General features: G+C 43.1%; 1 protein-coding gene across 3 annotated transcripts in view; it reads left to right on the top strand.

Annotated features, from left to right (window-relative positions):
- OPHN1 (oligophrenin 1) overlaps window positions 1-12,410 on the top strand; it is a 180,138-nt gene that overhangs the window by 8,346 nt on the left and 159,382 nt on the right. The window lies entirely within an intron of this gene.

Raw genomic sequence — 12,410 nt, forward strand, 5'->3', positions numbered from 1 at the left:
CAGTGGGTGCAGATCAAATGCCTGTGTCAGTGAGATTGGGCCACAAATGGGGAGAGTTCTGCTGTGATGGCAACTCCGCCAATAGGCAAATTAAGCCCATATTTAATGAGTTCTGTATGTCATTATTTTTGGATCTGATGCCTGTTGCATTTAAATGCCCCCATTACATTCTTCTTTAGTAACTTTGGTTTGAACAGTTTTCTAAAGTCACTACCAGCTTTATAAATCCTTCAAGATTTCATGTGCCTTCTTTTCCACTGTATACTTACACTTCAACATATGTTTATGGTTCAGAGCTGGATAAAATCTGAGGCCTAATATTGTACTGCTGTTGCATATTGGGGCAAGTTCTATATCAGGGGTGGGGAACCTTTTTTCTGCCAAGGGCCATTTTGATATACTGTATATACCATTATTCGCGGGCCCGATCCCGGCCATGCATCCTTCATGTGATGTTACACGTGGGCGGATCACAATCGCCAGTGATTACCGCAGTGCCCAGAGCATCCTGAGGATACTCCGGGGAGCTCTAACGGCAGCGGTGTGACCATCTGAAGTCTCCTAAGGATGCTCCAGGTGGCACTGCTGCATAGATTCTGGCTGCAGGGTGCCATTCTAGATACCCTGCTAGCCAGATGAGGCTAGCAGAAAAAAGCTCAGAGGGCCAGACCAAATGATTCCACGGGCCTGAGGTTCCCCATCCCTGTTCTAAACAATGGGACTGATTCTGAGTTGGGAGCAAAACAAAAAATGCAGATTACTTTGCATCTGGAGCAAACCATGTTGCAATGCAAGGGGCACAAATACATTTATTATGTTATTCATGCAGGGCAAATACCAGCTAGTTTTGCATGCAGCCCATAAATACCGGGCAGCATTATTTTTACACTGCAATTTAAATTTGAGTTTGGACACACCGCCATCACATCTAAATCTCTCTGCACATTTTACATCTGTACCACCTGCTGTGCAACAGTTCCTATTTTTTTTTGCTTTGCTTCCAATTCAGAATAAGCCCCAGGGGTACATGTAATAGAATCCCAGTTTGGGATATAGCTCTATACTCGAACATTTTCAGAACATGCAAACTCGCATGTTTCTCACACCCTCGCAATGGCAAAACACACATCCAGATGTTTTTCCATTGTGAGCATATAAGTCGGGCACTGTAATAGAGTGCGAGTGTTTAACTCCCACACTATTACTGCCAGAAACTTGTGAAAAAACTGACTCGCTTCAGGCTAGCGAGACTATCCTGAGCAGGTCCGAGTTACACAGAAAGATTCACAGATCTGTGCATGTTACTGTGTGGCTGTGCAATACCGACCATCTCTGAATCAGGCCCTGTATCCATACATCCAGTCTCCTTGGGTTAGGCAGTCATTAAATCTATATAGTTCAAATGTTTTATAGCAGCTCACAAATAAGAAGGTGCTCAGTGAGCTTACACTCTAGTGCTGTCAGTTACCTGTTTCTATACTGTTGTTTTCTTTTTATGTTAAGTCTCTGGCTTCACTTGTAAGCACAAATTACTTTATTCAGGATGCATTTATTGAAACAGTAGATTTCAGTAGAGGTACCACCTATATCTAAAGGTTATTATATGGAAACTGTCCTTTAGTCCATTCTCATAGAGCAAATCTGTGCTGTCCCCATTTGTTACCACCTGTGATTCCCAGGTTTTTTTTCTAGGCTCATTTAATAGAACTCCCTTTCCATCAAAACAGTGTGACAACAATTACGATTGCTGTTGACTGTGTGATGTCAGTAATGCTGGGTACACACTTTGACGACGGAGCAGTCAGCAGACCGATCTGCTGTCAGAGTGGCCCATTTATAAGCTATACACACTTACCAATTGGCCTCTCTGTGTGTCTGGGCTGACATGAAATCTGAGCGCCAGGTTGAGATGTCAGAGTCTGAGGTCCCTGCAGCAAGTGTACAGATGGTCGGCGGGTTGCTTGTACACAGTTAGATGCACCAATGTATTTTTCAGATATATCGGCTGTGCTGCAGGGCTGACTTTATATGTCTGTGAACGATGTCGTTCACAGACATATCAGGTGTACACACCCACTGATTAACCTGCGATATAGCGCTCGACCAAGTGTGTTACTAGGTTACTAAAGGTTACCTAGCAGTTCTCACCATTGAAGTCAATGGTGGGAACTGTTCATTGCTGAGAAAGGCAGAGGGACCTCTAGTTCTCCTGTAAAACACAATATTATTTAATTTATTTTTATACACAATCAACCCGGCACCCACCGGCCAGTGCTGCCGGGGATAGCTATCAGCCCTGGCCTGGGGTGCCCTTGTTTTTCAAAAGAATAGTTGTTAACCCTTTTAGCAATCCGGCCACATCTGCAACTTTTTGACTGCACATGGTCACAATGTTGAACAAGACGTACTTGCTCATCTCTGTGGATCTGCTAGCTATTCTGAGGACAGAATTTAGCCAGATCTCTGCTTGTAGCTAGATGGGTGTAACTGGGCAGTAACGGGGGGGTTCGCACATAGCATATCCTTGCCGTAGGCATGTAGATGGAATTGCGGCCTATTCAAAGCTAAGCATACTAAAAGGTGGATTTATTTCAGACTGATGTGTTGCACCTAGGTTAGAGCTGGTGCAAATCTGGCTGATGGTAATGACTAGGGAAGTCAATTCCGGGTCGTTTTTTTAATCCCGGGATTTGGGATTGAAAAACGCTCAATCCCGGGATACACAGGATTGAGTTGGTCAATGGGACGGGCGTGGATGAAGGGGTGGACCGGTGTGGGGCTGCGCAGCGTGACCTATGACTTCACGTCATGCAGCCGTAGGCCAGAGCAGCCAGGCAGCGTCTGCACGAGTGCTGCAGGTGCTCAACACTGCCCAGCATAAAAAATAAATAAACGGCGCATTCGATCACTAGTCCCGAAATCCCAGGATTGGTAGGTACAAACCCTGTATTCAAATCCCGACAATTTTAGGCCAAAATCCTTGGATCCAACGATTCCGGGATTGGCCTCCCTAGTATTTACAACTGCTGTCACAGGTGGATGGAAAGGTGCGGTGCAGCCACATATCCTATGAAGCCAATCTGCATGGTCAGAAGATAGAATACACATAGATTTGGTATTTTTAGACCATAATTCTGATTGGTGGTTTTCAATTCTGTAGAGGCAGTGGAGAGGACAGTCATTAGCGAAGATGCATCATTTATGGCCCTCTTTAGCTAGGGTGATGCTAGTGCCCAGCCCTTACCCTTCTGCAGGGAGCCAGGGACGTTTGCTAGTCTGCTGCCTAGACTTTGATCCTGCCACCATCCTTATCTTCTGCTTCTGTTTACTAAATTTTAATATTATGCTACTGGTAATAACATAAAGTCTATTAGATGTCGGGGTAACTGAGATCCATAAATTAATTGTGGACAGTTGCATTCAGCTTACAGGTACCAGATGGATAAGTTTATCTTGAAGTATGATTTAAGCCTATGTTGTAATACAACATAAACCAGTGTATATATAGAAAAGCTATTTATTAAAATTAAACAAAATATTTTATAAACCTTTTGTTTTAACAGAGAAATGTGTTATTTATTATAGACCTCTCGATTTTGGGACAGCTCCTATCTTATTTGTGGGAATGTTAAGGTTTAACTGTTCTGGGGGGATAAAACTAGCCAGATTTCTACTCTCCGGGAGTGGGGAGAACATTACACCAGGATAGACCAATGCTTCTACGGTTCCATAACTTCTACCACTCCACTAATGAATTAATATATTTTTGACTTACTTCCTTGGAAACTATGTAGCCATGTTGCTTCTTAAATGACTCAGCCTGTCCTGATCCACATATGTTTTTTAAGTAACCTTGAAATTAGCTTACCTTTTATATATATTAATATATACTATATATATTAATGGTAAGTGGTGATAGTGCCTTCCTTAGAAGCTCCCTAAGGAAGGCACTATCTATCATGTGAGAGTGTGTGTTATTTAATTGTAATAAATACTATGGGCCTAATTCGTTACGGATCGCAGCTGCGATTTTGCACACAGTTCTGCTGCAAAAATATACAAATATTTGCGAATAGATATGCCCACTACCATTTTCTCACATCCGTAAGACCTCGCAGTTCTGCGTATACATCGGTAACATCGGACCCTAACGCAGAATTACAGCAAGTCTGACCTGTCTCAGAAAATCGTTGCATGCAGTGAGTACACAAGCTGCGAATGCCGTCGCAGTGGCTAATTTATGCACGCCCAGGAAACAGCATTCACACACGCCTGTGTTTCTCCAACCACTCCCCCCGTCACCCCCAAACGCTGACATCCCGTCACTCACTCTGCAATGGCTTTGTATCTGTGTACGTGATCGCAATGCTATCCTGCGCATGCTCACTGCGGTGCATGCGCAGTACACACCATCGGCCGAGCTGCGTACGCTGTTGCAATTGTGATCCATGCTGAATCCAGCCCTATGTCTGTGTATATACTGATTTCTGTGTTAGATAATACTGATTTCAAATAAAAAAAAAGAAATTAGAACGTGTAAGTTTGCTGCCAAATTTGTTATAAGCCTTCTGAGAATATTATTATTTTAGATTTTTTTTTTTTTTTTTGGGGGGGGGGGGTGAGGACCAGACCGAATGATTCCGGAGGGCCTTATACGGCCCCCGGGGCTGAGGTTCCCCATCCCTGTTATAGGGTAAGGAAAAATATTAATTTTAACAAAAGAGAAGTGAAGTTCTCCTCCTCTGTAGGTCATGCTGACAATCATGACACTTACCCAGGCATGTATGTAACATTGTTACTGAAATAGATCCCTCAGCATCCTTAAGGAAATGAAGGGATTTTCCAAAGAAATTTTTTAAGTTTACCAGAAGTAATGTCCAGACCCATAATTACTAAATACTGCGAATTTTCATCACATGTATAAAGAAGTATTGTAAATTCAGTGCTTAATATTTATATTATTTATTGTTCCTAAAGGTTAAGTTCACCTTTTATTTTTTATATTTATTTTAACTAAGAGGATCTTGCAAATGTCACAAGTATCCTATGTACTATATAAATCATTGTTTTGTAGAAGCACTTTCTGATGAAGTGTATCTAACACTTACCTGTACAGCAATATCACCACCTACCTGTACAGCAATATCACCACCTATGGTTGGAGGCGTATGCAGCCCTCTGTATAAAGATGGTCCATATTGGTGTAGAAAACACAATGTCATCAAGTTATAGCTGAGTAGTCTGAGATTCTATTTCCTCCTCCATTCACTAGATTTGTGTCTGTCGCCACAGAGAAACATTTCTTTATTTGTCCAATCAGATGGATCTGCTTCATCTCCTGACCAATCATAAAATCTAGTAGAATGATTTAATTTGTCCAAAACATTTGTCCTCCTTATGATGATCAGCAAATAGTCCCTCTGCCACATACACTTATATATTCAGTTTCTGCCTTTTCCAGTGCAATGTAGAAGTCATTGAAGCCCAAACACAACCCATACTACATAGTAGAAACAAACTGTATATGTTGTCAGTGCATGGGGGTAAAACCTGTAACAGTCCAGCTCTCCTTTCTTATTTAGATGCTTGCTGGCTAGTACGTTAATCCAATCCAGAAACGCACTCCCAGCACCTCAAATGGGGTCACAGAATCTATTTACTTTGGTCCCCTGAATATCAGCTGCTCGTAGCTATACTGACTCAGTTACATCCTCCGTTTGGACCTCAACTCAGTACTGAAGTAATCTGTTACCTTGAAAAACTATTGACTAATATTAGGAAGTCTACCAAGTTATAGTAACATTAGTGCGTCAATACCTGGTAGTCTCTCGAGTAGAGATTAAACACACTTTAGTCAGAACAGTACCTGTGGGAGTTCTCTTCAGAAGTACTTATGGTATAGGGCCTCTAAATCCACAATAAATGGTGATGCTTACAACACATTACAGTTGTATGTACATGCTACCATACTCTGGCAGAAATAATGTTTGGCTTTGGAGTCTACATTTACATTGCTGATGAGTGCAAGTTATTATGTCATTTCAGACTGCTTGAAGCTCCTTAGTAATAACAGACAAGCGCCCTGTTGTACATAGAAAATCACAACTGTAATTATCTTTATTTCTGCTAAATTGACAATGTGTATGTTCTGTGTGTGTGTGTGTGTGTGTGTGTGTGTGTATGTATATATATATATATATTTTTAATACAATTACACTTTTTTTTAATACAGTACAGTTAGTACTGTAGCTATTTTTATATAAACATTTTTGTATTTTAGGTTTAATAGCTTTTTAATGTTCTGCTTGAATAAACAAATTTAAGAGATGGCAGAAAGAATTAGCTGTGAGTGGTGGCTCGCCACACAAGTAAGTGTGCCCATATGCCACACTTACAGTAGCTTCATAGGATTGCATACAACAAACCACAAGTCTGGGGCGAGATTGAGCTATGAGGGGGGAGAGTTTAGGTGCCGTTGCTATCGACTCAACGCCGTTGCAGTGGCAACTTACACCCCTCACAGTTAATTGAACTGACCACTTATTTAATTGATTGTCTCCAAAATAGTTTACTTGTGTACCAACCTTCTTTAGTTGCAAAATATGAGTTAAATTGTTTATATTTTGTGCTTTCCTTTTTAACACTAGTTTTTCTACATTTCTAAAACTACTCTTCTAAATGGGTAGTTACAGTGGCAGCTAGCCATTTCAACCCAATGGGTTACTTACAAGAATCACATTCCATTTTAATCCTTTTCAAAAATAGGTTGTAGGTTACCATGGTTTAGCCAAATTACAGGAATGGAGTATCTCTGTAAATTTATACTTCACCATGATATTTCTACAAGGGAATGTTTTATGGTAACTGTTCCATGCATAAGTGTAAAGAAAAGGTGGCGTAACCAATCAAATGTTCGCTTTGATTGTGTCTTTGAGGTTTTTATGTATTTATTTTAAGAACATAAAAAAATTAATTGGGTCCCTATGGACAACACCGCCATCACAGCGTTACCTGTAGAATCATTTCAGAAGTGTGTCTCGTTTTGTCTGGTAATACAATTGTTCACTCTAATACCAAGTGGCTAGTGATGTAGGTCATGGAAAGGACATGAAGTCGGAAAGCCTAATAAAGCAATATACAGTATCTTTGGCAAGGCTGCTGCTGTTTGCGCTAAGAGTGTGATGTTTAGGGGTCTCTGAATGCAGTGTCCCACTGCAAATAAGCTTTGGACTTCTGATTGTATCTGAACTTTGCTTTGGTGCCCTCCACCCACTCTTAGCTACTGTGACCAGCTATGCAGTTATGTGTCCATATTTTTATATAACATATAATTAAAGGTTATTATCATATAATTACTATGAAGATACAGACAGAGGAGTTGGAGTAGCCAGAATAGACTGTACCTGAATATAAGCCTGTGGTATAATAGTTGGGTTTTCCCTAAATGTACTGACTGGCTAATAATAAGTAATATATGTGTGATGAAACAATCCCTTATTTCTTTCTCTGGGTCTTCTTACTTTACATTGGTACTGGTCTTTCCATGTTGTCTATCTTGCGCATCTGATGTTTAATGATTACCATCCACTATACAGAACTATAATTTTAAAGAAGCTAACTTTCTAATTTGTCACTTAATTTTTAATAAGATTATTGTAGATGGATGTGTAAGAGGGCAAGTTTGTTTTGCTTGTATTATTTGTTTGTCTAATGACTGCAGAATTTGTATAACTATATATAAATAAATGAAAAATAATAAAATAATTTACATATTCTGCTGAATCTCATCGGGATGCCATGCAACTTGTCTTGGCGCCCGTTTTGTTTTATTTCATTTTTGTTTTATTAGTTACTAGCTGGGATACCCTGTGTTGCCTGGTTTGAAGAATGGACCTTGAAGTACATATGCAGCCTTCATTTTTTCATTGTCCTTGCCTATAACACCATTGCAATGATCCTGAAAAGGGCCCCCTGTTTACTAACATGGTTTTAGCCCTGAAAAGGACCTATCTAGCAGATGAGCAGCTATGACCCAGACTGGATCGTTTTTATGGTGTCACGTTTCTTCTTAAATGTAGTCTTTGGTTGTGCTTTAACAGTGAAGGATCTTGAAAAGGACCACATTTTTGAAGGCTAAGATGTGAAAAGAACTAAACATAGTTTGAATGTGGAATACTAAAGGGGGTAAGCTTTGACAAGAAACACAGAAGTAATTCACACCTGAGTAAATGACAGTGCAGACAGACATATTCCCTGACTGTTTGGAATGGGTTATATCAGGAGCAGAGTGACTTACAGGACAGAGGGCCTGATTCAGAGCCGCTCGCTCTGAATCAGGGCCTGACTTTTTTTTTTCTTTTTGGAGCCGGCCTCTTGGCCGCTCGCATAGCTGTGGGTGACCACTCACAGCTATAGCGAGCGGCCAGGATGATGGTTGCGATGGTCAAGACCATCGCGACCATCTTGCTTGCGACGAGACCCTTGTGGTAGGGTCTCGTTCATCGCAAGCCCCAGAGAGCTTTCAGCTCTGACAGAGCCAGAAGCTCTCCACTGACATCACTTGTGATGTCAGTGGGGCCGCCCCCAAATGGCAGGCGTTCTCATGGGAACTGTCACTCAACATCGACAGTTCGCCCCCTTTGGTGCGAGACCCAGAGCGACGGAGTGCCCGTCGCTATCCAGGTATCGCAAAAGCGCACGACGGAGCCGGCTCCGTCATGCGCATGCGCTGTGGACCACCATCGACCTGGTTGCGAGTGCTCAGCGCTTGCGACCGGGTCTGAATCAGGCCCAGAAAATCAGTATAGCTTTCGAAATCACTGCAGAACAGAAGTAATTGCAGAGCAGAAATCTCTGCAGACCAACATTGAAGACCATGGCATATGAAAATGTGCATGGAGGAAATTAGTAACTGTCAACTGCAGTTTGACAATTGATCCTCCGACTCACTGCTCTTCCATTGGAGCTCTGCCTGCCCCCACTGGTACATATCAGCCGGTGCCTTCAGATCAGTGCAGTTTTAGGCACTGGAAGACATCCTGAGCTATCTTGCTTAACCAAAATTTCAAAACCGAGACTCCACGGCCTACTTAGTGAGCACCATGTAGTAGACCTCCATGGCTCTGGCGAACTTCAAATATAGCCAAAAACCTAATCCTGGTCAAACTACACCACCATGCCAAATTTGGTTGAGCTAGGTACAAAACTGACTGTGCTTAAAGGACAAACACACAGGCACATTCTCGCTTATTATATAGATAATAAAAAAACAAAAAAATTCTGCACCACTGACCTATCAGATTGTAGACCTGAACTTTATGACTTCTGGCCAATACATTATCTGCTAGTTATTGTACTATAATACAACATAAGGATCCCAGCTTCTGGTACTTTTGGCCATTGATCATTTGTATAATGTAGGCTGTCGTATGTATATTGATGCGGTGATCGCCCTGAGAAAAAAAAATTGTGGGTCCCAGGGACCCCTCACTTTAGCAAATTAAGGTCCTACTCCACTGTTTCTGGGTCCTATCACATAGTATGGGGGGGAGGTAAGGGCAGGCAGCAGATAGGACAGTGCTGGGGGCAGGTAGCAGTGGGGATAAGGGGGTTAAGGTCAAGCAGCAGTTGGGGTAGAGCTGGGGGTAAAGGCAGGAATAAGTTGGAGTACAGCTTGGGTTAGAGGGGAGTAAGGGGAGGCAGTGCTGGGGGTAGGGAGGGGGTAAGTTCAGACAGCAGTTGCGACAGTGCTGGGTGTAGAGAGAGGGCAAAGGTAGAGGGCAGTATGTGTGCAGTGGGAATCTGTGCAGTATCTATGTCTACAGTGAGTATGCGTGCAGTATATACTGTATGTCTGCAACTGGTATGTGTTCAATATGTATGTGTGCAGTGGACCTGAGGCCTACTAGGGCACTTTCCACCCCCCCCTGACAGGGCCCCTGTTTCTGAGTCATAGTGCTTCCAAACGCAGGAGCTGCACAGTTTCCCTACACTTAGAAGTTGCACAGTGCCCACCACACACACACACACACACACACACACACACACATGTCTCCGCCTCCTCTCTGTCATGCACACACCTGGGTCTTGTACTTACCGAGAGCTGCCTCTTCCTCAGCGCCAGAGTAGTGTGTGGCATTCCGGTGACAGCAGGCGGCAGTGTGACCCCCCTCATTGTAGCAGCAGCGTTGCCCTCCCTGATCCAGAGCCCAGAGGAGCGGTGGGAGAGAGACGGGCAGTCTGCAGGCTCGGGATGAATGGCATTGGCTGCTAAATGGCAGCCCCGTCTCCCTCAAGGCAGTGGGGGCCGACTCCAAGATCCCTGAGGAGACAGGAGCGCGAGCCCAGCGGTATCACATGACCGGGAGGCGGAGGTCTCAGATGGCTATTGGACGAGGAGATGCTGCCGGCCTCAGTGATTGGTTGTAGACGCAGGGAGACGCTGAACATTGTTGTTCTTTGGCTGCAGGGGTCGGTCATTTTTAAAAAGACAGTCCCTGACAGCCTGCAGAGCATAAATACACGCTATAGTGCATATTTTGTGATCACTGTGATGCTTCCTCTTTCATATATTTCATAGGCTCTCTTATCAAAATAATTTTTTTGTACTGTACAATGCTGTTTCAATACAAATATATTTTTTACAAAAGTAAAAATATTGTAAATGTTGGTAATTGCATTAGTACTGCTATTGGCGCCTATTGATTCCATTTTCCAGTCCGTAATGTCAGTGACCCTACTTTTGGTCTGTGCATTGAACAGAATAATAATAAATGTGTGAAAAGTGTCTCAGAACTATGGCCCTGATTCAGAGCCGGACACTCTGACCAGAGCGCTCACTCTGAATCAGGGCCGTCCTATTTAAATGTGGAGCGGCTTTTTGGACGCTCGCATAGCTGTGGGTTACCACCCACAGCTTATGCGAGCGTCCATGATGATGGTCGCAATGGTCAAGACCATCGCGACCATCGGGCTTGCGACGAGACCCTGTGGTAGGGTCTCGTGGCCGCAAGCCCTGGAGTGATTTTGGCTCTATCAGAGCCAAAATCACTCCCACTGACATCACTAGTGATGTCAGTGGGGCCGGACCCAGAGCTCCCTCCGTCGTGCGCATGCGCTTTGGGGTAACATCGACCCGCTTGCGAGCGTCCTGTGCTCGCGAGCGGGTCTGAATGAGACCCAATGTCCAGTACTAAACAGGAACTTAAGAAAAAACGTGCAGTACGCTGTGGCGCTCAGAAATACTAAAAGTGCATATTTTCAAGTAATAACATTTATTTAATAAAATTGTTGAATAGTCCACAAGCTAATTAACTCCCGGGGAGTATAGATAACAATATGCGTAACAATTAATAGTAAGACATAAACATAAAAAGCTAAATAGCTCCTTCACATAATACAAAGAGTTAAGGTAGGTACACACCAGACAGATATATCTGCAGATCGAGTGATCTGCAGATGATAGTAGTTCATACATACTGAACGGCCATCATCTGCTTGTGCCCTCGGGTCTCGGCGCCCGGGGGGCGGATTGGGAGCGATGTACACTGTTCAATTTCAGATGTGTTTTTACATGTGTTTTAAATGAAATGTAAAGCTATGTAAATAGATATGACACTAAGGGGTACATTTACTAAGAATAGAGTTTTTTTTTTTTTTGTTAAACACTCTTTACTTCGCCGAAACTCGGGTGAGTTTTCCATTTTTCAACTTGCAAATTTACTAAGAAGTGAGTTTAGCTGAAAGTGAGTTTTCCGATGGTGAAGTAGATCGAGACGTCTTCCCCTAGTTGCAAGTTTAGATGAGATTACTCACCCGAGATTGCAGTGTTTTCTCTTTGCCAAACTCACCCGAGCAAGCAGCCCGCACATATCAGTGAGATAATGTGAAGGCTGCTTGTGTGTTGTACCTGTAAAAAACGGGTTAAAATTTAATTAAAAAATGACATCTGGTCCCCCCCAAAAAAACATAACAAGCCCTGGACTTGTCAGCCAGTCCTGGTTCCTAAAATTACAGGGTACAAAACGAGTAGGGTTCCACCGTAATATAGGAACCAGCACCAGGCTGCAGGGCCAGTCCTGGTTTTAAATACAGGGGAAAAAAATTGCGGTACCCCTATATTTAACACCAGCACCGGACCCAAACCGACTGGGTATAATGCCACAGCCAGGAGATGCATTCTTACCCCAAGCCGATCAGGCCAAGCCGGGGATCTCAGGGGAGGTGGGGACCCCCCCCAAAAAAGTGGTTCTCCCTCTCCTGAATCCCCAGGCTTGGTCTGAAGCCCGGGGTTCTTCCCCGCACCCCTGGGCTGTGGGTACGGGGGTAATAGAGTGGAAAATCAAAGTAAATTATTGTATTTTACAGAGGAGCTACAGGTGCCAGCATGTCTGCCCTTTTGGCACTTGTGG

This window comes from Taudactylus pleione, unplaced genomic scaffold (genome assembly GCF_031769625.1).
Source record: "Taudactylus pleione unplaced genomic scaffold, aTauple2 ptg001325l, whole genome shotgun sequence".
NCBI lineage: Eukaryota > Metazoa > Chordata > Amphibia > Anura > Myobatrachidae > Taudactylus > Taudactylus pleione.